This window comes from Notechis scutatus, chromosome 11 (assembly GCF_049901735.1).
Source record: "Notechis scutatus isolate UNSWTSFEM ecotype Mainland chromosome 11, rNotScu1.2, whole genome shotgun sequence".
Lineage (NCBI taxonomy): Eukaryota > Metazoa > Chordata > Lepidosauria > Squamata > Elapidae > Notechis > Notechis scutatus.
In genome coordinates, this window is record NC_142019.1 from 551,246 (window position 1) to 577,348 (window position 26,103).

At 43.9% G+C, this 26,103-nt stretch overlaps 1 protein-coding gene across 6 annotated transcripts in view; it reads left to right on the forward strand.

Moving 5' to 3' along the window:
• The window catches only part of LINGO1 (leucine rich repeat and Ig domain containing 1), a 282,576-nt gene that overhangs the window by 38,167 nt on the left and 218,306 nt on the right, over positions 1–26,103 (forward strand). The window contains exon 3 of one of the 6 annotated variants that reach the window (XR_015750754.1): positions 22,595–22,816. The exons of the other annotated variants lie outside the window; for them this stretch is intronic. The gene's annotated coding sequence lies outside the window, so the exon portion shown is untranslated. Of the gene's footprint in view, positions 1–22,594; positions 22,817–26,103 lie in introns of those variants that run through there. 6 annotated transcript variants of the gene reach the window in all.

Below are 26,103 nucleotides of genomic sequence, written 5' to 3' on the forward strand. Positions count from 1 at the left end.
AATTAATAGGAACACCACAGAACAGATCTTGTCATTCTGAAATCCAGGAATTGTCTTTTCAATCAATGGCTGCTGGCACGATGACAAAGATCCATTCTAGAGAGAGTCTAAAGGAGGACATTGATGGTGGTTGCACTGGAATAGAAATTACAATATTGCAATGCCGAAAGTTTTTGAAAGTAAAGTAAGATGTCAGTTATTAAATGGTGCCATTCACCTTCAATTTCTCAGGGCCATTTTATGAACTTGAATATCTAATTCTTTTCTCTTGGTCAAGTATCTTAACTATTGGCTTAAGTTAAGTTTTCCTTCTTGGGTTAACTCTTGAGCCAAGCGAGGCTCCACTTTGTTTCCTTTTTTGGCTTTTTGATTGACTCTTTTGAACAGTATGTAGATGTTGTTTACCTCTGTGTGCCTGTTGATGGCCGATTTGTTGGGATTCAAGTAAGCGGTACCCCTTATTTTAGTGGGCGAATTAGAATGGTTGTGTGAATACCATAGGTTGGGGGGGAGGGGAATCAAGCTTGCTTCTTAGAACTTTGAGTAGGGAAGTTCATGAAGCTTTCCCTAAACCATCTATCTCATCTGGGTTAAACTCCAATGATTACTACCTTCTATACTTATTGTCTTCCGTTCCCATCTACTCCAGCTATTCATACTATCTTTTGGTTTATACCCTTGTGGTACACAGCGTTGATATTTCTGAGTCATAGAAAGATGCTTTGAGCATTTTTGACATTCTGGAATTCAGGCAGGATGAATGGATGAATGGGGCAGACAAATCATGTCAGAAAAATATGATTTGGGGGAAACCAAAGTTTCATTCTGTCAAATCCTGTTTCATACATTTTCTGATCAGACAAGAGCTGTGTCTCTTTTTCTGTGAGTGACTTCATGCCACCAACTTCAGAAAAGATAGACATATATTTTCTTTAATGTATCTGAATATGACACTCATCACATCTTGGAAAGAATTTCCATTTTAAAGAAAATATGTGATGAAATCTCTTTACGAAATTGGCAACAGATTCCGCCTAGCAGCTCTACTTGCCAAGGACAGAAAGCTGCTTCCTCCCACTTCTTAGAGATGCTCCTGTGTTGAACCAGTAATGTGGACCTCGTTATGAGAATGAAAGTTCACAAGACAAGTCTTGTTCAAGGAAGATCAAGGAGTCTTGTTATCTAGGGTTCTGTTACTTTCAGGAAAACCTCCAAATTTAATATGAAAGTCTCACTTCCTTCCCACTCATCTGCTGGAGATGACCTGCACTCTGTGGAGAGGTCTACAGGCTCTCTCCTTTTCATTTAATGGCCAAGAAGATTCTATTTCTACATAAATAAGCTGAATAATGATCAATATAAGTTCTTCCAGATATTGTTGAAACTTCCAGTTGCAACCTGTATGGAGCAACACAAGGAGCTGAGGTTCAGCAATTTTGGAGTCATCTTCTTCCTTCCCAGTAGAGAATTTTTAAGAAGTTACATTCGGACAACGTAGGAGTCATGGAACTCCAAGCTGTTGGGCATGCTGGCTGTGAATTCTGGGATGTGTAATCCTAACTGTTGAGAGGGCACCAAGTTGAGTGGGCAGATTTAAGCTCGCTTGTTCTTGTTTGGTATTAGATGCAGCTCAGATCACAAATATGGGGGAGAAAAAGACAGTAAGAACATCATTTTTTGAAAGACCGCAAGCAAATGAGTTTGCATCAGGCAAATGAATTGCATAAAGCAGCAGCGCGATATGAGATATTTTCCACTTAGAGATGGCTTATCATCACTTGCTGGAGATTTGGCTGGGCCTAAATTGGTTTGGGGAAAGCTTTGTCATATCTTGATGTCCGATGCTCTCGCTTTGTGTTTCACATAAGCAGTCATTTAGCAAATTAGCATCTATGTGGGCAATGCTATATTTCTCCTAATGGCCCTGGGTAATCTACAGCATATCTGTCAATTTCAAAGGAATAGTAGGAGAGGCTGCAATTGTTGCAACATGATTGTGTATTTAAAGAGCATTGGGTGCAAACAACCAGTGGAGGGTTCATTTTACTGCTTTGTTACTCAAACCTATTCACAAGAATCTTCTCAGACTAACAGTTTGCACTATGGAAAAACTAGATCAGGTTTGATGGCATTCCAGAAGGGTTGGACATTGTCTTTTGTGACTATGCAAAGATTCTAATTAAATTCCCCACTTGACTCCTTCCCAGGCCCTGCAATCTTTCTCTGACAAAAGGTGTGATCTGCTTTTCAGCCATTGCTATACATCTGAATCTACAGCACCATTCTCACAATTTCCATTGGAGAATAAGCATAAAATGGTGCTTCTCAGTGAAGAAGGTTAGTAACTATAATTGTCCCAAGATCCAGGAGAAGATGCAAATGGAGAAACTTTCATGGACATCTCTAGTTCAAACAGATTTTCCCCTATGAATCCCTCTCCTAGCCTTTGTCTTCTCTTGCGCAAGTCCTTCTGCCCTTGCAAAGCTCTTTGAATTATCTTAAACAATACATTTTGAAGGGTTTGCTTTTATTAGTAGCGTTTATCACCCAATGCTGTCTATAAATGTAGGTTTCCTTAGTTACTGGAGAACAAATCAACACCTTTAAAAAAAAAAAAGACCACTGACATGCAGAAACAGAAAAAGAACCAAGCTGCTTTCAATTGAGCTTCAGTCTTGCTGACCATGTGGAGACATCCACGCTGTTTTCTTGGCAAGATACCAATGTGATTTAGCAATTCCATCTTCCTGGGTGAGATTCAGCTCTTCTAGACACATGATGAAGCTCCCTCAACTTCCGAAGGCAACTTCTGTTCCATGTGTTGATTGTTCTCACAGTGAGAAAATTTCTCCTTATTTCCAGGTTGAATCTCTCCTTGTTCAGTTTCCATCCACTATTCCTTGTCTGGCCTTTGGGTGCTTTGGAGAATAGCTTGACCCCCTTCCTCCTCTCTGTGGCAGCCCCTCAAGTATTGGAAGACAGGTTCTCCTATCTCCTCTGGTCCTTCTCTTCACTAAACTAGCCATGCCCAGTTCCTGCAATTGTTCATCATATGTTTTAGCCTCCAGTCCCCTAATCATCTTCATCAGCGTGAACCATTTAACCATCCTATTGGTTACAAAATTAACACACACAACTTCAGTAGCTCACAGTGATTGCTTGGTGATGCATTTTGAACCAAGTCTCTGATTTTATTCATGATGGTTTGGGTGGTTTGCTGAACTATCAGTCTAGAAATTAGGACAGCAAGTTCTCCATGGGAGCTTTCCAAACATGGTGGTGCCATGATCACCACAAAGTGAATATGTGAGATTGCCACATTTCTAGTTTGAGTCTATATATTCAAAGAAGATCACTGGGCAATGAAACTCAAGAAGCCAGGGACTGGGAAGATCATGCATGAAACATCCATTAAGCATGGAGGATCCTTCCTCAAAGGAAGCAGACGGAAATCTCAGAAGTGTAATGTGAGGCTTCTTGTAATGACCAGGCCATCTTGAGTGATCCATGTGTTGTGGAAAGCATGTTATCCCACCTGCATTCCTTAAATCAGGATTTAGTGTTATACAACATAGTGTCAACTCATAAAACATTTTGTATACACGTTTTATAGTTGACAACAAAAAGAAGGGGGGGGGAGTTTCAAATAGCAGGCAGCAGTGTGGAATCGAAAGTACATTCCATTCATATTTTCTTCAAAGACTGATTAGATGTCTGGAGCTTCTGCCGTGAAAAAAACTAATTGGAGAGCATGATTGATGACTCTTGGCTATGGATGTGTTTCGTTGGATGATACACCCAGAGAGGTGGGGGGGAAAGCAGGATCAAGGGTGACAGTGAATTACGTATCTCAAAGTTGGCTACGCCCAGATTAGTTTCAGACATAGAATGTTACCTTCTAATAAATCCAAAGAAGTTTTGGGAGTGTGGCTCGAGGCTCATGATTTAATTGGAGTAACTGCTGGAACCCTGACACATAGAACACAGAGCTGGAAGACACCTCAGAGGTCTTCTAGTCCAACCCCTGCTCAAGACAGGAGACCTTATACCATCCCAGTCCAATGGTGGTCCCGTTTATTTTTGAAAGCCTCCAGTGATGGAGCACCCACAATACCAGGAGGCAATGATTCCGTTGATTAATTGCTCTCGCTGTTAGAAAAATTCTCCTTACTCCTAGGTTGGCTCTCTCTCTTCCCCACCCCCTCCGCTCTCTTCTTTCTTTCTTTCTTTCTTTCTTTCTTTCTTTCTTTCTTTCTTTCTTTCTTTCTTTCTTTTCTTTCCTTCCTTCCTTCCTTCCTTCCTTCCTTCCTTCCTTCCTTCCTTCCTTCCTTCCTTCATGCATAGTAAAATAGGGCTGTGCAATGCAAAGTCCAATCTGTATGGGTTGAATTGGACGGGCAGAATATGATTCCAGATCCAGCAGGTGTCTTGTGGACTTTTATCTCCAGGATACCAGACCATCAATAATAGCATTTTTTTTTCAAACCAAATGCTTAAGGGCAGCTTGGGTTGAAGATAATGTCTGTGGAATACATAATCTATCAAAGAAAGAAAGAACCATGTGGCAGACAAAAATTATATTCGGCACATCTCACTGACTGTTTGTTCTTGGCTCTGGGAAGACTTACGCCATGTGTGTTTGTGGAGGCAGCACACACACCATCTGAAAGTGGAAAGAAAGTGGGTGGGTGAAGTCAGCAAGAGAGAGATCTTTCCTCAAGTTGTTTTCTGCCCGTAATGAATGGAAGGGGATTTGCACAAAATAAGCTTGATCAGAATCACCTTGTGCCGCTTCCTGGGATAAAGAAAGAAGAATGGTTGTGGGATCGACAATGCATACACACACACACACAAACTGTACGTACCTGTGAAAGAAGGAAGGAGAAGACAGATGTGGAGGCAGATTGATGAGGAACCATTTGGCAGAGTTGAGAAGGAAAGCTGGTGCCCAGGAAGCAAAAATAATCTGCTAATATTGTGCAATTATGGAATTACTCCGAGTGGGTCTAAATTGTCCTCTGCAGATAAGATATGGGTTAGGGAAGAGTAATAAGAGTAACAGGTAGTACCACTCGAGGCTTTCCCATAGCTACTCCTGACCACGCAGGTTCTTAATGATGGAGTGACAATAGGCAAATTATCATCCAATCCTGTGCAAAAATGTAATCCCAGATTGGAGAAGAATGTGATCTATCTTTGGATTTGCTAATTTACTTGCTCCTGGATGAGCTATTTCACCCAATCTGGTAAGGTGGAGTAAAGAATAGCAATAGCACTTAGACTTATATACCACTTCACAGCCCTCTCTAAGCAGTTTACAGAGTCAGCCTATTGCCCCCAACCATCTGGGTCCTCATTTTACCAACCTCGGAAGGACGGAAGGCTGAGTCAACCTTGAGCTGGTGATTCGAACTGCCAGACTTCTGGCAGCTGGCAGTCAGCAGAAGTAGCCTGCAGGACTGCACTCTAACCACTAAGCCACTATAGCTCTTAGAAGCACAGAGAAGCTGTGGTTTTCATGGGAGTGGTTGCAATCCAATTCCCAACAGCACCAGCAACATGGACGATGCTGGAGGACACCAAGAACTTAGTAGCTTTGGGTCATATTTTGATCACCGCTTCCCATTTAAAGTGTCCTCCTTCACAGATCTGAGCATAGAAAGTTCTTCAGGATCACAACGGGTGGATTTTTATATGAAAAAACGTAAAGGAGGAGAAAGTGAGTTGTTGGTAGCTTCTCCATCCTGTGAGCCAAATCAGGACTACTAGCCACTCTTCCAACCTCCATTTTTGCTTGGGGAAGGGTTAACTATATCAGGAGGGCCATGACTTAAGGAGTGATCATCTGCTTAGCAGAGAAACTCAAGTTTCATCAGTTGACTTTTTAGTTACAAAGATCAGCTAGAAAATGAGAGGAAGAGCCTTCGCTCCACCAGAATGGACAAAGCTGGGATAGGTAGACCAGCACTTCAATCTTTCGTAGAGCAGCATCATTTATCCCCACTTAAAAGAAGACTTTCCACTTCATAGTTGGCATCTTATATGATGAGGTCTCAGTGCCACTTGGAGGTCAAGTAGATTGGATTTCCCATGATGCCTCAGAGGTAATCATACTGGAGTCCATGAGTTGAGGATGTACTTCTGCAGGAAAGAGGCCCAGACAATGGGGAGGTCTTGGTGGGTTGTGCTTGACTTGAGATGGCCTTTCTTCTGAGGGTCAAAAAGATCAATGATAATGCTTGGGTTGATGCTCTTTATCAATGGCTCAATTGCAAAGATCCCACTTGTAGGTTGACATTGCCTGAAAAATAACTCCCAAATCAAGTTTTGTTTTGACCTTCATCCACCTCACACAAAATGAAAACAGTAGCCTTCATATGTGGTCAGATGCTTTCATAATCAGGTCATGTTGAGATCCAAGGGATATATTTTCCAGCTTCCTCATAAAGAAAGCTCTGCTTACACCTATTTTGTTCAGAAAAACATTTTCACACCCACCAACCTCCTACGTGATTTCCACAGTTTCTTCCTTGCAAACTTGAGGGCTATCAACCTCCTGGTGTCTGTCTTCTTCCTGCCAGTTTTCTTCTCTGTTTCTTCTGCAACCCAGAATCACATTGCTGCCATCTTCCAACCCCTTTCCTTCTATTTACAGTTGTTCCCGGTGCACAAACCTTGCAGCTCACCAGTGAAAAGTAGGTTAAGCAAAATATGCAGCAGGCATCTATCAACGAAGAGACCGTTTTTAGATGGAGAATTGTTGGGCTGTGATTGGACTCAGTAGTTGAACCATTGAATTCTGATGCAGACTTTTCATACACCAGGGAGATGATAGCCAATTGGGACACTTTGTGACATGCACTGTAAGGAACAGTTAATTACGAGTGTAATGTTTCTTGTGATATCTAGGAACTTGAGCCTCTGATTTCTTTTTCTGAAACTGCTTTTGGCTTTGACCACTTTGAGAGAACAAGGCAATTACTGAGCTTAATAGCAATTGAACGAAGTCTGTTGTGCTAGGCATAATTTGTTGAGAGTAAGTACATGAAAATTTCAATATTACCCTGTGGTAAGGCAGGCAGTCAATAAATGTAATAACGATAATAAAACAATGAACATCAGTGGGGCTTACATCTGTGTACATTTCTGTGTCCATACAATATATGCCTGCCTGCCTGCCTGCCTGCCTGCCTGCCTGCCTGCCTGCCTGCCTGCCTGCCTGCCTGCCTGCCTGCCTATCTATCTATCTATCTATCTATCTATCTATCTATCTATCTATCTATCCATCTATCTAATGTGTTTATAGTATCCACCCACTCATTCACCCAATCGATCCATCCGTCTGTCCATCTGTCCGTCCATCCATCCACCCACTCACTCACTCACTCACCCATCCACCCATCCGTCCATCCATCCACCCACTCATTCATCCATTTACCCACCCACCCACTCACCCACCCACTCACTCACTCACTCACCCATCCACCCATCCGTCCGTCCATCCATCTACCCACCCACTCACTCATCCATCCATCCATCCATCCATCCATCCACCCATCCTCTCCCTGCGGCAATTTGGACATGCTTGGAGTCCTTCTTTTCTGCTGATTTAGCTCCTTATTTTGCTGGGTGCCGCAATAGGGAAAATTAGAGATTGGTGCTTGTGAAGGAGATCAAGCTGAGAAAGTGTCCCTCAACTCTTTTTGCCCGGAGGTGGAATCTGAAGTGAAAACACAGACATTTTTACAAAGGGGAATATTTCTTAAAACAAACAACCCACACACAGACTGAAAATAAGAGAAATGTCAAGTTGTCTAGTGGAAATTTCATTTCTGTGAGTGTGCACTCTGAAGTATTGATCAGAACCTGAAAATAGACGTCTCAATCTTGAGGGTGACATAAATGATGAAGGAGAAGATGACTGAAGAAACTTTCCTTTCCTCCCTGACAGTTTCCCCTCCTCCCTTACTCGTAAGTTATGGATCCCTTATGGATTCAGCAGCTTTCTGGCCCCCTAAGATAAGTAAATAAAAAAAGGCACATTCTAAACCAGCCACTCTTTTCCCTTAACTTAGATGATAAAAGTCCAGCGTTGTGGTCTCCAGCATTTTCTCAGGTCAGAGTTGAAGAGCCACAAGCGCTGGGTCAAAACTTCCAGCAGGTCTCCTTTGGGTGAAGAATCTCTTTGGATTAGTGTAGGGGAGAGAAGGAGGGGAATAATAATCTCACCCCAATCTCATGCTGCTGTGGGGCGGATATTTTATATTCAGTCAAAGAACGTGTGGATCAGAAAAATCTGTCTCTGTGCATTTGCAGTTTTAGAGACTCTAAGTCCATGATGGTGAACCTATGGCATGCGTGCCACAGGTGGCACGCAGAGCCATTTGTGCCGGCATGTGAGCCACAGGCAAACTTATCTCACTATGCATGTGTGTGCCTCACAGCTGATTTTTTTGGCTTTGCAGGTTGAATAATAGGCCCGTTTTGTCACTTCCTGTAATACCGGAAGTGAGAAAACGGGCCTATTATTCACCCTGCAAAGCCTGCAAGCCTCTGGAAGGCCGAAAAAGGCCTCAAACTGGCTGAAAATCAGCTGTGAGGTGCAGTGCAGGTAAGGGAGTAGCAGGGGAGGATTGTTTTCGCATGCACAGGGGGCATGGGGGGGACGCATTGCCTTCTGGGTGCACAATTTTTGGCACAGGAGCCCCAAAAGGTTAGCCACCACTGCTCTAAGTCTTACGCTTCCTTCAGATAAATAGAGAGAATCTAGCTTTTCCAACCTGCCCTTTGCCATTTGCACATGTTGTGGTTTCAAAGAGTGACTGTGCTTCAGTCACCAGGGTTGTCATTGTTTGGAGCTGGGGTTGAGACAGGGTGATCCTTGAGCTGAGTTCAAGTGACCTTCCACCTAATTTCTGAAAATGATGAATTTAGATTTCTGAGGAAAACAAATCGTGATTGGGTGGGGGCTGGAGGGAGAGAAGATGTCATAAAGGTCGTGGCTTTCAATCCTACCTGTGAAAATTAGCTGCCCCACAAAGAAACAACAACAAAAAAAATAGGTCTTTGCTTCTTGTGGTCCTTGAATACAGAATGACCTAGCAGGTTGGTGGAAATCAGGACTCACTCCATTTCTTAAGAATGACGATGAAGATTCTTGGTCATTCAGATAGAGTTTGTTCTGACCCAAACCTTGTTCCAAGGAAACAAACATGAAACGGAGGTAACAGCAAAACCTTTTAATGATTCTTTACTAATTCTGTTCCTTCCCGGTTAAAAGGCTATTTCAAATTAATTGTCTCTGATAAGAATGAGCCTTGCCAAGGTGGTGCAAGGCTGCCAAGAACACTAGATAAAGTTGCTAAGAAATATTTCGAACACAAAGCGTCTCCAAACACCAAGCAAGATACTCCGAACGTCCACCAGGCTTGAGTGCAAAAACTTCTTTGCTTCCTGCAAAGAACTCTGGTTTCTCAGCTGGCTTTTATGTCTTAAGGGAGGGGCCATTACTTTGCAGCCTTAATCCTGAGTCGCCCATGCTGCTGCAGCTGCTTTTTCCTTTAAGCAGCCCTGTATTTGGCACAGGCTCCTCGGGAACCTCTTCATCACTGCTGCCAGCCTCCACAATCTCCAAAGGCAGCATTCCACTCCCTGATGGTCCTGGTCCCATCCCTGCCTCACAAGCAGGCCCCTCATCGGAGTCCTCGCTCTCCGAAACCTCAGCCATCCACACCTGCTGCCGGCAAACCACAACAAAGTTGTCTGGAAGTTGAGCTTCTTTGGGTTCCTTTGGGATGAACGTGATATAAACCTTGGGTTGTCCATCCTAAGCAGCACCTCACAAAATAGATGGCCCAGACAAAGCTATCTTGAAATGAAGATAGGTCTATGGAGATTCTCCTTCATCCAGGTCATGATTGTCCCAAAGATGCTTTTTCAAGAGGCAAGTAGACTTTGTTTTTCCTTGAAGGTATTTCGCTTCTCATCCAAGAAGCTTCTTCAGTTCTGACCGTATGGTGGGGAATGGAAGGATTTGAACAGCCCTGTCTCAACAGAAGGGGAGGGATACAACACAACCTGCCTCCTGTTTACAACACAGTCCTTTCACGGTTCCAAAAAATGTTGCACGCCCATTTGCGCTATTCAGGTGACCCTGAGGGCACAGATCAACCTTCAACCACTCTCAGAAAGAGTGCTAATGACCAGATGACTGTAAGGAATATAAATCCTTCCGTTCAGTCCGAACTGAAGAAGCTTCTTGGATGAGAAGCGAAACATCTTCAGGGAAAAAACAAAGACCAGTTGCCTTTCGAAAGCGTACCTTTGGGACTTTCAATCAAATGTAAATTTGACTCCGTTAAATTCAGCGCCACCGACAGAACGCATTCCTACGTGCCTAAACATTCCTCCTCCCCCCCTTTTTTTATCGTAGTAAAAATTACAGCTGGGTGTTAACTACTAAAGGCAGTCAAGGTGTACAGTAGCTGTATGGATCTAAACAGCTTCTGCGCTCTGTATTTCATTCCCACCTCCGAATGTCCAATTCTATTGTGTTTCAAAGAGTTTATTGCTTATTGGATTTCTGAGGAAGTATAATGTAACTGTGAATCAATGTCAGCAATAAATTCCTGCAAAGGGAAGAGGTGGATGACCAAGGTCAAGCTGTTCTCTATCTGTGCTTTCACAATGTAGACTAAAATCAGCTCTTCAGGGCCTCTGATGTTCTTCTGTGAAGCATTCGAGCATCGTCAGGACGCCAGGCTCAAGAGGGGAATGACTTGCGCCCATCAGACACAACTCTTCCTTTTTTTTTCTTTTGCAGAATGCTATTATTTTAATGAGTAGCTTCTCTCCAGACTACTGGAAGTTGGCTAAAGCTTTGAAGAAGTTTTCTGAGAAAGAGCAGAGAAGTCAGAAGTTCCTTGAAGCATCTTGTGCTGGGTTTTTTTTTTTTTGGCAGTCCAGGTGCTATTAGCATATGTTGGAACTTGCAAGAACTTTCATTAGCCTGGAAAAAGCATCTCTGGGGGTGGGTGGGAGGTGGAATGACTTTAGCTCTGTCCTTTTGCTTGTTTTCCTCTCCTGGAATGGTGTAATAAATGCAGCCTACTAATTAGCCCAAATGCCTGAGAGTTTAAGTTTGGCTAGGCTTCTCCTTCTCCTTCTCCTTCTCCTCCTCCTCCTCCTCTCCTCCTCCCTCCTCTTCTTCTCCTCCTCCTCCTCCCCTCCTCCTCCTCCTCCTCCCCCTTCTTCTTCTTCTTCTTCTTCTTCTTCTTCTTCTTCTTCTTCTTCTTCTTCTTCTTCTTCTTCTTCTTCTTCCTGGCTGGGGAATTCTGGGAGTTGAAGTCCACAAGTCTTAAAGTTGCCAAGTTTGGAGATCCCTATTCTAATTGGACAGCCATTTGTCCAGAATGGTATAAGGGTCTTTTACTTGAGCAAGGAGTTGGACTTAGAAGATCTCCAAGGTCCCTTCCAATTCTGGTATTTTGTTATTCTCCCCCCTCCCCCTCCCTGCAGTAATTACCCTGCATTTCTGTGGCTTGCTACAAACCGCCATGTTCATTTTCTCCTCCGTTGTGCATTCTCAGTTCTGATCCTGACCTTTAGCTCAAGACCTCCAGACCCATGGGGTATCAAAGCTCTTCTTGAGCTTCATGCCAGCAGCAGGTATTTCTCTAGCTACATTCATCTCTCTCTCTCTCTCTCTCCCTCTGTTTTGAAGTAAACACTTAAATCATTCATCGGCCCCGTCTGTGGGAGGAATATCACTGCGAGCATCACAATGGAGTTTGACAGTTCCCTGGAGATGTGGCTGATATGTGCCTAGGCCATTGGGAAGGGAGGGTGGTATTTTAGCTGGCTGCCAGTTTAGATTAGTTCAGGCCAGCAGAAAGTGGAGTGCTGGGTCTTTTAGCCAAGTCTGATTCATGGGCTAGGGAGAGATAATGGAATTAGGGCACCTTCTTCTCCAGATAGCATAGACATTTTGAAGGTATTTCAAAATCAGAAATATAGAGAAGGGGTTGATAGCTAAATTTAGTTAATCGGGGTTGTAGAATGTCCATCAGAAACAGATGAGATGAAACCACATTTGGAAGACAGCGCCCAATCCTGGTTACCATGATACAAAAAGGGTAGGATAGGATAGGATAATAGAGTTGAAAGGGACCTTGGAGGTCTTCTAGTCCAACCCCTGCTCAAGCAGGAAACCCTACACCATTTCAGACAAATGGTTGTCCAATCTCTTCTTTAAAACTTCCATTGTTGGCGCATTCGCAACTTCTGGAGGCAAGTAGTTCCACTGATTAATTGTTCTAACTGTCAGGATTTTTTTTTCTTACTTCTAAGTTGCTTCCCTCCTTGTTTAGGTTCTATCCATTGCTTTTTGTTTTGTCTTGGAGATTAGCTTGTCTGCCTCTTCTTTGTGGCAGCCCCCCAAATATTGGAACACGGCTATCATGTCACCCCTGATCCTTCTTTTCATTAAACTAGACATACCCTGTTCCTGGAACCAGTTTTTTTTAAATATGTTTTAGCCTCCAGTCCCCTAATCATCATTGTTGCTCTTCTCTGCATCCTTTCTAGAGTCTCAACAGCTTTTTTTACATCGTGGCCACCAAAACTGGATGCAGTGTGCCAAGATGCTGAGACTGTAGAAAGAGAGCAGAGAAGAGCAACGAATATAATGAGAGGCCTGGAGGCTGAATTGTACAATGAATGGTTAAGAGAACGAGTTATGCGCTCTTGGAGAAAGACTGATATCTCCGAGCATAGAATTTGATGGTCCTGGATTGAAAAGAAGCTCAGATGGAACTATTTGGTTTTCTTTTGAATCCTTGGAGAACAATTGCAAGATCAGAAGAGGCATTATTGAGTGAAAGACATCAAGGGAGCTATTAATTCTACATCACCTTCTTAAGTTCTCAGTAGGAATGGGATTGAGTTGTTCTTAGCTAAAATTCAAAGATGCTCATAAAGTCAGTCCTTTAACCATGAGTTTGAATGATTTTATCCATGTTCTATGAAGCTGCAACGGCAAAGTGTTAGTTATCTGCCGCTGATGTATCTTAACTTATTTTCAGGAGAGAAAATTCATCCATCAAATAGGCTTAAAACTTTCAATAGTTACCCTATGATTCACACTCAATTCCATATACAAGTTTTTGAAAATCACATTGGCTCTTCTTATAGACTTTGATTCCATGAAAACATCCATACCTAGTTGGAAGTTGGGTGTCCCAAACGATAGAGTTGTTGAGTTTAGGAATGAATGCACCCTAATTCTATGTGTATTTACAGGGAACTAAATCTTCATAGTGACAGTGGGGCCTTAACTGCTGGGAAGCTGTGCAAAACGCTCCAGCCAAATTTTCCTACAGACGGCACCCTTGGTGTTAAATCAATTGTTCTATTCCCCAGGAATTTGAAGCCACTCTAGTGAGTTTACACTGTTCCTTTCCAGTAATTGAGTTTCTCTCCCAGTGTGGCTACTTAATTTAATTAGAGGTGGTGAATTAAGAACTCAATGAACAGAGTGTGAAACTAACTGATTTATTCAGTAAAATAAATGAATGTTTCAACAGTGACCGAAAAAAAATATATAATACTGAATCCTTTAGGTTTCAATTATGAAGTCTCGGGCAACTTTAAGAGATGAAAGGGAAAGAAAAGAAAGTAGATTTTTTGTGCATTCTAGACAGGTCTGGTTGAGTCCTAAACTCCCGGAATGTAATACACATAGTCCTTGACTTACAACCATTCAAAGTCACAGGACAAAAGTGACTTATGATTGTTTTTTCACACTTACAATGCTTGCAGCATCTCCATGGTCACATGATCAAAATTTGAGTGCTTGGAAACTGGCATATACTTACCACGGTTGTCCTGTCTTGTGATCATGTGATTACCATTGGTGTTGTGGTTCACCGGCAGCCGGTGCAGAGGGCAGCAGAGTCGGACAGTCGGACAACAATACAACACCCCTATTTGCCAATTCGAAGGTGCCATCCATGTGGTTAGACACATCACATAAACTGCATTTTATAAACTGTTTTAAACTATGAATTTTCCGTTCTTTGTTTTCATAAAATTATGGACAGACCATTAACCTATCTGGTACTGTGTCTTCTTGAAAAGAAGGAACCTTCTACGGGGGGTTAACTTCTACTTCTACCTTCTATTCCAGCTCATTGTTCTTTTCCAACAAAGTTTAAAAAAAAAAAACCTGTTTAGAAAAATTGTCTATGAAAATCATCACATCTTTGAGAAAAGGCAGGCCTCATTGGGCTTCAATAAAGCGTGTGATAATGAAAAATACACAGAAAAAAGGCAATGGAGGAGCTACTTAACACTGCATTCGGTGATACACAGACTGAAGGACCCTGAATTCAAAATCTGAAGGAGCGTTAGAGCTGTGTGTCTGCATTTTAAAACAATTCGCAGACAATGCTTGACGGCCTGGTGTAATAATGTTGTGAGGATCTGTGCTGTAGAGTTTGTACTGATCCACGTCCTGAGCTTGGACATCTGTAAAAGCATGCTGGAGTGGTAAGAATTTTGAAGGGTAGGATGGACAAAGCTGATACTTCATTGTTCCGTGAAGGACCTTCAGCTACCGCATTGCATGGAATGTTTACTGCATTGATTTTCAACCATGACAACTTAAAGAAGGGTGGACTTCAACTCTCAGAATCCCCCAGCCAGAAGGGAAGTCCACCCTTCTTCAAGTTGCCAAGGTTGAGGAACACCATTTCATGCTTTCTTTGAGATATCCATTTCTGTCTCTTACTTCTCCATATTTCACCCTCCTTTGTGGGTCATGAAGTGCCTCTAGATGATGATTGGATCTCTTGTTGATGGTGTAGCCAGAGGTGGACTTTCCTCCCTTGTCAAGAGCTGGCCAAGTTCAAGGAAGCAAGAACTACACAAACTTCAGAAGGGTTTCTTGGAGTCAATTCAAAATGTTGGAACCTGCTCTATGTTTTCATCCTCATTATCAGCTAATTTATTAAATCTTTTGAATGTTTGCAAATGCTTCTGCTTCTACTCTCCATTCTTTTCTTAATCTTCCCTGGACTTTGAAGTCTTCTTCATTTTCATTGGCCTCACCCTCTTTGCTTTGTCACAGACCCAATTATAATAAGTTAGGATGCCCTCTGCACATTCTCTTGCAAAGTTTGGCTATTGCTTTGTTTGGCTTCAGTAACTTTACAGCAATTATGTCTCTCCAAAGTCCCAGGATTACAAAGTACAAACGGATACTTTCCACCATGGATTTTCTATAAACAATTAGCATGAATGTCTTTTTCTTCTGTTTCACAGCTTGGCTTTGCTTGATGGGAAATCAAAAATGGAAGGGTGGGGGAGTTCAAGGAAACCCTCAGTGTTCTTGCACACTTAGTGCAAGGTGCTTAACGTGGCAGTTGAATTCTAGATATTCCACAAGATTTGATTGATCGACCAGTGCCATCAATTAGTATTAACTCTCAGCAACCACATAGATGTTCCTTCTCCATGATCATTTATCTCCATCCTGGCTCTTCAGGTCTTCAAACAGTTCATCCATTGCTTGTACAACTGAATCCATCCACCTTGTTGTTGATCATGCTTTTTTCCTTCTGCTTTTCCCACCATGATGGACTTTTCAAGAGAGCCGGGTCTTTGCACAAGGTGTCCGAAATGTGAATCTGGTTATATTTTATCAAATGGATTGATTTGTCCTATGATCCATTGGTCTGATAGCTACTCACGACATCTTCTGGAGTCTTCTCCAGAACCACAGTTCAAAAGCACCAGTAGCTTTCAACATTATCTCATGTGGGAATAACTTCAGAGCAGACCCTGAAGTTAGGAAGATCATTGCAGACATTAACTGCAATGATTAAGGTGTTGAATTAAGAGTAGGGAAATTTAGGGCAAGACTATCTTCACTGGAAACTCGTCACATGACTTTGTAGGCTTGCTATCTCTCTACCTCCTTCACTGGGCTGGTAACAAAGGAAAAAAATATTAAGAGAAGGGAATGAGGAGATGCTACGAGCTTCTGAAGGAAAGACAAGATACATATCCAACGAATAAGCAAAAAAGCACTACATTTTCCATTTCACATGCAGGAGCTACATTAACAAAAGTTGAGATATCATGTATGCTGCAGCTACTTATTATTTTTATATTGAGCAAAGACACTGGGCTTGATGACCATTAAGGGTTCAAGAGGACAGCCATTTGTCTGGAATGGTATAAGGTCTTCTGCTTGACCAGGAGGTTGGATTAGAAGACCTCTAAGGTCCCATCTAACCCTATGATTCTAAGTTCTATGATTTCTCCTGTTCTAAAGTTCTACTCATCTATGGAGCTATCCATGGTCCCGACCATGCCTCCTTTCCCTTTCTGGACAGTTCCTCGGTCTTCTATACCAGGGGTCTCCAACCTTGGCAACTTTAAGACTTGTGGACTTCAACTTCCAGAGCTTTGGGAGTTGAAGTCCACAAGTCTTAAAGTTGCCAAGGTTGGAGACCCCTGTTCTATACAGCTCCTGGGATTTTTTCCCCCCCACTCTGGAAATATTTTCACACAGGTTATTTCATTTCCATGCGTGGTCTCCACATCAGCCTTTCAAAAGCCGAGGGAGAGCTCGCCTGTGTCTGATGGCCTGCCATTTTTGTAATTAAGGTTGATTTGGAAGCGGAGGGACTGTCACTGTTGTCCTAGATGCCCTCGGAGTATCCAGCTCAAACCAATCACAGCAAGGGGGCCCTTCAGGCCCCAGAGCTGCAAGCAATCAAATGGCACACACAGCACTTAATTGGTTGCATTAAAAAGCAGCAACAACAATAATCACCGTGGCCACAGTGGAGAGATGCTGTCCTATAGATACAGGGAATCATTTTGGCATGCAGCTCAAGTCAAGCTACCCTTTGATGGATTCTTGTCGCCTTTCACTCGCAGATGCAGAGATCTTTCACAAAAAGAAAGAGGTTAAGCATTTTTGGAGCATTATCATTCTAGCCTGCAGTAGAGGATTTAAAAATCTTCATGGAGCACAATGGAGAAATTTGCCCAGATGATTGATGATAGATAGATAGATAGATAGATAGATAGATAGATAGATAGATAGATACTTTGAAATGGAATGTATGCATTAATAATGTTCATCTTCTAAGGACACTAGTATCAAAATAGTCATGTTTTATAAATGTCCTGTTCAATTCAATGACCACCAAATGCAGACCTAATTGTATTTCTTGTCATGTTGGTCAGCTAATATGCACTTGTTATTACTGAACAAATGTAGACAGCTATCCAATTTGCTTATAGGTGAGCTTACAATATTAAAAACCCACAACTTAAAAAACCTACCCCATCCCATGGTAGCTGTAACACTATCAATTCAAACCCTTGATCGTCTCTCTCTCCTTTCATGGTCTTCAGTCCCACTGACATAAAAACCACATCTTCAGGGCCTTTCAGAAAAGCAACAATGTGTGGGAGTCAATTATCCCTTGAGAGGAATGATATTCCATAGAGAAGGGACCACCAATGAGATCTTTTTTTTTCATGGTCCCACCAGATGTACTTCACTAATCAATGGGATCCAACATCAGTGGAATGTTCTAGCTTTGGGAGGATGGATGAAGTTGGTTCCTGCTCTCCTGGGGACTGAATTTCATGGATTCTCTTTCCACACTTCTTGTCTTCTGGGTTTTAAGGCCTAGGATAGAGACTCCAGTATTGTGGAGAAGTTTAAGCTGGTTGCACGTTAGCTGATCAACATATTGATAGGTATGCCCATCAGTCATGACATGCTACCAAATCATGGTCAAAAGGAGGAGGTTTTAGGAATCCCCCTGGCCAGCTCTTTCCCCATCAAAGACCTGGAAAGCCCTGCATTTTTGCCTGTCTTTTATCACCAAATTCCACCTGGTATTAAGACACCGAGAAAGATGACTCTTCTCTGCTACAGATGTGGTTTGAACGCTTCTCCCCTTCCTCCATTAAGGGAGGCCAATCCGGGCAGGAGAAGAAGGGCTAAAATAATTGATTGCTCCAACATCATTCCTCTTCTGCTCTACCTTCCTTGGTATTCCGATCCTCCCTTCTCCACCCAGTTGCAAGCCAGCTGCATTGTTCATTTCCCTTCTCAGACAGAAGTGGGGAGCAGGGGAATTGTATCTAGGTTCTGAGTGTGGTGATGGTGGTGGCTAAACCAGAAATCAGACCCGGCTCATAGAGACTTATAAAGAGCCCGTGCAGAGGTTGCCACTACTTCTGCGCTCTCCCCGCTAGAAAAAGTAGGTCATTCTGCAAACTCAAGGAGAATGCAAATGCACAGGGCTGCAGGAAATGTCCAGATTTCTTTCCACACTCATAGCACCTGTCTTACTGTCCCCTCCATGTCACCGAGGCCAGGACATGAGCAGTAATGTTGCAGAGATTTGCAGAGGTGGAGGAGGGTCTGAGAAAAGGTTAGAAATTGTAGAGAATATTCATTCTGGGAGTTGACGTCCACAAGTCTTAAAAGTTGCCAAGGTTGGAGACCCCTGCACTAGATAACTCGGATTGGGCTGTAGAAGATGATAAGAGACTTTTGGGTGTGCGTAGTCAGTGCGTTGACGTTTTTATACCTTCATATTCAAGAGGGTTTTTAATATATATTTATATGACCCCTCGGGTTATTTAGGGTGAAACGTTGAATTTGCATCGGGTACTTCTCTTTAATTTATTTCATTAATCTAAGGGAGACGCATTGGATAAATTCACCTTGGAATACAAGCTCAGCCAATGCCCCCTCCCATCCTTAGCAGGCTATAGTAGCTTATCCGAAAGAGAAGCCAGCCTTGCCAGGAATAAATTGCATGTGTATATCACACTCCGGTGTATTTTTATTGATTTCTCCTGAAAGGCTGGGTCATGAATTTTTCCTGGCCTCTGAATGGGGCTGCAAAGTTATACGTCAATTCTGAGCATTAGCCATAAATGTGGGAACTCATTTCTCCTCTCTGTTTACACAAAAATAAATAAAAAGTGATGGTGACTTCACCCACCCCCCACCTCCGAACCCACATACACACACACACACACTTCTGGAGCCTGATATATGGGCCACGGCTTTGCTGATACAACACCCCACAGTCAGCAAGTGTTAAAAGCTTTCTGTGCAATATCCTGACAAACATGACAGCCATTCGTTTCAAGTGGAGCCTCCCAGGGTTAACACTAAGGGTCTCGCAGGCTGAAAGCAAGAATGGAAAAGAGAGAAGATTGGTTATGGGTTTATAGTCGCCTCTGGCTAGAAGTGGGTAGCTTCCCTTGACTCTGATCTCACACAAAGCTGGGAAAGACAAAAGAGAATGCGTGTAGCTCAGGATTGGACTGTGGGGTCCTTGGTGCTCTTGGTGGTTTTCTTGCAGACGTTTCGTTGCCCAACTAGGTGACATCATCAGGGCTGCTGATGTTAACTAGTTTGGTAATGCAACCTCTGCAAGAAAGCAGCCAAGCCTAGCCCAGAGTTGTTGCGCAGCCACAAGACGCATATCAAGGTCAGAGGTCTCCAAACTTGGCAACTTTAAGACTTGTGGACTTCAACTCCCAGAATTCCTCAGCCAGCATGAGGAACTCTGGGAGTTGAAATCCAACAAGTCATAAAGTTGCCAGGTTTGTAGACTCCAGCTCAAGATCCATGAAGCCTTATTGCAATAGCAATAGCACTTAGACTTATATACCACTTTATAGTGCTTTCCAGCCCTCTCTAAGTGGTTTACAGAGTCAGCCTCTTGCCCCCCAACCAATCTGGGTCCTCATTTTATCCACCTCGGAAGGATGGAAGGCTGAGTCAACCTTGAGCCTGGTGAGATTCGAACTGCCAAATTGCAGGCAGCCGGCAGCCAGCAGAAACACTCTGCAGTACTGTACTGTGACCACTGCGCCACCACAGCTCTTATTGGTTCTTTTCCAGGAGAAGTCAAGAAATCTGGGTAGATTCCTGTAATATAGGTTGAGAACAATAAAGCCGCTTACTTTAGCTATTCACCACTGACTGTAGGATCACGATCAAGTAAGTTTTGGTCTTTGGATTGGCTTCCCCTGTTTCAGACATTTCAACAGCTGCTTTGGAATTCTCCTGGGGCTCAGCTTCAACCACCCCACATAACCATAATCCTACTCTTGTGACAATCAGCCATTTCCTGGGAAAATTGATATGGAGGTAGCTCCTTTTCCTCCTGAATGTTCTGCTGAACCATCCCAAAGAACATTCTGGACTGCGTACTCATTTCTCCAGCACACAGGTCCTTCCTACTGGGCAGCGATGGGATTCAAATTTTATTTTACTACTGGTGCTGTAAGCCTGGCCTGGTGGGCGTGACTGGGTGGGCGTGGCAGGGGAAGGATACTGTAAAATCTCCCTTCTCTCCCCACCCCACTAACCTGCTTTCCAGCTCCTTTCTCCTGTGCAGGGCAACAAAAGAAGACCCAGCCGATCAGCTGTGGGTGTGACTTGGTGGGTGTGGTGTTCTGTGGTTGTGGCTTGGTGGCTTGGTGGGCATGGCAGGGGAAGGAAACTGCAAAATCCCCATTTCCTCCCCACCACACTAACCTGCTTTCCAGCTCCGTTCTCCTGTGCAGGGCAACCAAAGAAGACCCATCCAATCAGCTGGGACTTGGGCGGCGGAGAAGAGATGGGGTTGGTGGGGCTAATCAGAGGTGGGATTTGCCGGTTCTCTAAACTACTCAAAATTTCTGCTACCGGTTCTCCAGAACCAGTCAGAACCAGCTGAATACCACCTCTACCCCATTCTCTTCCCACCCCACCAACCTGCTTTCCAGCTCCATTCTCCTGTGCAGGGCAACCAACGGAGACCCAGCTGATCATCTGGGACTCAATGGGAGGCGGAGAATAAATGGGGGCAGGGCCAGTCAGAGGTGGGATTTGCCAATTCTCCGAACTACTCAAAATTTCCGCTACCAGTTCTGCAGAACCGGTCAGAACCGGCTGAATATCATCTCTTCTACTGGGCCTTGCTGTATGATCTTCTCTTCCTTCCATGCAGTAATATCGTGTTTGCCATTTTCATGCTCAGGAAACAAGAGGTGTCCTGCTCGTAATTGTCTAACATGTTCCTAGCTAAGCACAACTTACCTTACACGTTCTTTACTTATTTGTAGTGTAAAGCAATCTAAAGGGTGCCTGCTCGACAGCCAAAGCTAATTGCCTTGTAGGAACACGCGCAGGGGAAAAAAAAATAATGCTTCAAGAATACTCTGACATTCTTGTTTGTCTTCCGACTGCCTGATCGGTTTTCTGGATCAAACTACTCCTTCCAAGTAGTTTTGCAGTTTAATGCAAAACCCTGCACGTGATTGAATCAGGAAAGAAGCGGAATTGCCAAGCTACTCTCCTCAATTTTCAGAAATGCATAAATAAGGCCATTTCTGCTGTGCAGTTGTAGAGGGGACCTGGCATGATCCTCAGAGCAGCTGTGTGAGTGCCTCAGTGTTGTTGGCGAGGTGGGCTTTTTTTTCAGGCTGATGTTCTTCAGGGAAGACTCATTTGAATGTCCTGGAAAATTACCACCACCACAACAACGTGGATTTCACTGCTCCGCTCCCCACTCCCTTCTAGCACTGATGATGTTCTCTAGTCGGGTCATGAAAAGTCTGCAAGAAAACAACTAAGCTCAGAGAGCAACAAGGACCCCACAGTCCCCCTCCTCCTCCTCCCCCTTGCACACTCCCTCCTAGTGCTGATGTTGTTCCCTAGCTGGGTCATGAAATGTCTGCAAGAAAATAAGCCAAGCTCAGAGAGCCCCAAAGACCCGACAGTTCAATCCATAATTGCAAATGTTCTTTTTCATAGCGATAGCTGTTCATCACTCTCCATTCAGAACTCCACATGCAAAAACTCTCTGTTTTGGAGAGAGAGAAAAATTGAATTGTTTATGGTTGAAAAAGTAGACAGTATCTCCAGTCCCCTTCAATGATATGTCAAATTTATGTGTTAATTTTTCCTCTTCGATCTCTTTTCTTCCTGCTGAAGCTAGTTCCATCCAGCAGTTTCCTCCCAGCTGGGCACTGGGCTGCCTCAAAAGCCAACGGGGGGGGTTGTATGAGAACACTGATGTCGGGAAGAAGATCTAAATTCCATTTCCACCCTGTGTCTTTGCTACAGCTCTTGCCTTTTTGACATTCTTGGTGCCACTACCTGCATTTCTACATTCTTCCTAAGATGCCTGCCTTGCTTGGGTGACTACCAACTTTCGAAATCGAAGTGATGGATGGAGGGATGGAGGAGGAGGGGGGGGTGCCCTCCCAGCAGGAAAGGGTTAATTTCCAGGCCTAAACACAGCTGTACCCACTGAAGCTGAAGAGGAGCAGGGTGTGAGATGTAACAACAAAACCTCTCCATTTTCATAAGCCGCTTAATTAGGTGAATGTTAATGAGACGTTAATTACTGTTGTGCCAGCGAATCCCTCTGAATGGAGATTGTGTTTTTCTTCAAACACACTGTCTTAATTATAAGTTGCATTTCATTTTGCCTGCTTTGCTGGCAGTGCTATCGGGTGGCTGGGAGACATTCCATTTCGGTTTTTTTCACAGGAGGTCCTGCCTGGGACTGCAGAAGATGTGATGTCTTGCAGAGATAGCTCTCCAAGGACTGGAATGCTATTTGCAGAAGAGCCATGGTCTTATTGCACGCTGCGGGGGTCTTATGAAAGTGGCTGGTGCTCCTCCTGTTGTCGTTTCACTTCATCCTATTACACCTTAGAGAAATAGCAGGGCGGTCTCTGGAAAGTCACACTGGTGCTTGATTTTCGATGCCTCCCCTGAACATCTTCCCTGAATAGAGCCACGACGGCGCAGTGGTTAGACTGCAGCATTGCAGGCTACTTCTGCTGACTGCTGGCTGGCTGGCTGCCTGCAGTTTGGCAGTTTGAATCTCACCAGGCTCAAGGTTGACTCAGTCTTCTGTCCTTCCAATGTGGGTAAAATGAAGAGCCAGATTGTTGGGGGCAAGAAGCTGATTCTGTAAACCATTTAGAGAGGGCTGTAAAAGCCCTGTGAAGCGGTATATAAGCCTAAGTGCTATTGCTATTTCCTTCCTTCCTTCCTTCCTTCCTTCCTTCCTTCCTTCCTTCCTTCCTTCCTTCCTTCCTTCCTTCCTTCCTTCCTTCCTTCCTTCCTTCCTTCCTTCCTTCCTTCCCTCTGTGGTGGTGCAGTGGTGCAATGGTTAGAATGCAGCATTGCAGGCTGACTCTGCCCAATGCCAGCAGTTGGATCCCGACTGGCCCAAGGTTGACTCAGCCTTCCATCCTTCTGAGGTTGCTAAAATGAGGAGCCAGATTGTTGGGGGCAAGAGGCTGATTCTGTAACCCGCTTAGAGAGGGCTGGAAAGCATTATAAAGCGGTATGTAAGTGCTAAGTGCTATTGCTACCGCTGTTGCTATATCTCCCTCTCTTTCTGTCTGTGGAGATTGTCAGTCATCCAGGCCATGGTTGTCCCAAAGGATTTTGGATTTTGTTTTTCCTTGAAGACGTTTCCCTTCTCATCCAAGGAGCTATATCACTTCTGACTGAATGGTGGGGAATGGAAGGATTTGAACAGCCCTCTCTGGTCTGTGGGACATGACACCACCGACCTCCTGCTTACAACACTGTCCTTTCGTAGTTCAAAAAAGATTCCACACCCATTTGCACTACTCAGGTGACCCCGAGGGCACAGATCAACCCCTAAGCAGCCTCAACAACTCTCAGAGGAAGTGCTAACGAACAGATGACTGCAAGGGATATAAATCCTTCCATCCTCCACCATTCAGTCAGAAATGAAGAAGCTTCTTGGATGAGAAGGGAAACGTCCTCAAGGAAAAACAAAGAAGGCCCAGTTGCCCCTCGAAAAAGCACCTTTGGGACCCCCTCTTTCTCTCTCTTCATACCCTGCCCCAACACTCTGAGATCTTTCTAAGTCTCCTCGTTTAGGAGTGAAGAATATTGGGTGGGCTACAGAGGTGGAATTCAGCAGGTTCTGCCCATAACTGGTAGCGGAAATTTTGAGTAGTTTGGAGAACCGGCAAATCCCACCTCCTATTGGTCCCACCCACCCCCATTTTTTTCTGCCTCCCGAGTCCCAGCTGATCGTCTGGGTCTTCTTCGGTTGCCCTGCACAGGAGAACGGAGCTGGAAAGCAGGTTAGGGCGGTGGGGAGGGAAGGGGGATTTTGCAGTATATCCTTCCCCTGCCACGCCCACCAAGCCACGCCCACAGAACCGGTAGTAAAAAAAAATTGAACCCCACCACTGGCGGGCTAGTGTGAAGGGGCATGTAGGAAAGACCATGGGAGACTAGTGAAGAGATGTGGACAAGGGAACAGTAGATAAGAGACCACATGGTCCACCGTTGAATAATGGGCAGGGTAAGAAGCGCAGAAGAGATCCTACCTAGTTTCTCAGACTGTAAAGAGGGGGTGGATGGGAGAGAATTGTATTTTGAGAGTTGCAAGGTTCTGCCAATGTGGCTTTACAATAGAGCGGAATTAGCTCATCCGGTCATGATTCTTATCTATTTTACCCAGCGAGGCTGACATTAGTGCAACTTTTTATCTACGTTAGCCAAGTTCCTTCTGTTCCCCCGATGGATTCGTTGCCGTATCTCTGAAAATTCACAGAGCCGCTAGATATTGTCTGGATGGTCAGATCTGTATCTTGTCATCCCTCGTTAGCGCAACAAAGAGTTGGGTTTAAAGGGAGTCATCCTTCCTGTAATCGTTTTATTTGTCTTCTCTTCCACCTCGTTTTGGGAGCATGCAAATTGCAGAGGTGTCACATAATGTGTATTTTTTTCTTTCTTTCCCCCTGTCTCGCTTTTGACATTCGTTGCACAAGCTAATTTGGTTGATAAGCTCCGAGACCTTTACCATCACAGGAACGCTGAATGATGGCAAAATTAGTTCTCGGCGAACCCCACTTGTACGGAATTCCTCCTGTGCTGAGAGAGAATATATTAAGACCCGGGAAATGAAAGTTAAAATATTCAACCCACACGGTTTTTAATTGGGTTTCCCTCTCTCCCCTATTGCAGCATGCAGGAAATCAAAATGGCATCTCTCTCTGTGCTTTAAGTGAGGCCTTAAGCTTTGCAACAACACTGTACTGAGACTGATGCTGAAGTTGACTCAAATTCTATTAAGTGTCATGGGAATTAGCAGTTCCCTGTAAATATCTTACAGGGAAACTGTGTGATATTCGCTCACCATGATATTACAGTCTATAAAGAAGTGCAACTTGTAGATGAAGTAACAACAACTCGATGCTGTTTGTGGTGGCACTAGAGGGGCATTTGTTGAAGACATGCACACCTTTTTGCATGCAGATAATGCTGCAAAATAACGATAATGCCGCCAAAGAGTGGAGGCCTTTGAACTCTGGTGCTGGAGAAGACTCCTGTGAGTCCCCTTGGACTGCAAGGCGATCCAACCGGTCAGTTCTAGAGGAGATCCACCCTGACTGCCTCTTGAGAAGGCCAGATCCTGAAGAGGAAGCTCAAAGACTTTGGCCACCTCATGAGAAGGAAGGAAGGACTCCCTGGAGAAGAGCCGAATGCTGGGAACGATGGAGGGCAAAAGACGAAGAAGAAGAGGACGGCAGAGAATGAGGTGGTTGGATGGGGTCACTAAAGCAGTCGGCGTGAGCTTAAATGGACTCCAGGGGATGGTAGAGGACAGGAAGGCCTGGAGCAACATTGTCCATGGGGTCGCGTTGGGTCAGACACGACTTGGCAACTAACAACAACAATGCTGAATTGGCGACTGGACATACATATGATTTACAACAAATACAAATCTCTCCAATGTTGGACAGATTGTGCGATGCAGCAAAGAACATGGATATTCAAAACAGGGCACTAAAGATTCTGGTTTTGGTTTGGGGCTGGGAAACAAAGTTGAATATTCCTGAGCTAGACAAGCTATGGCAAAAAAAAAAAAAACCCCAACCCTACCCTACCATAAGAACATCAATTTGCAAATCTTGATGGAATATTTACTAAAAATCGATGGAGATTCTCAGTCGTCCAGAGAAGATCAGGGAATGGGTTACCAGTTTTTCTTTCCCTCT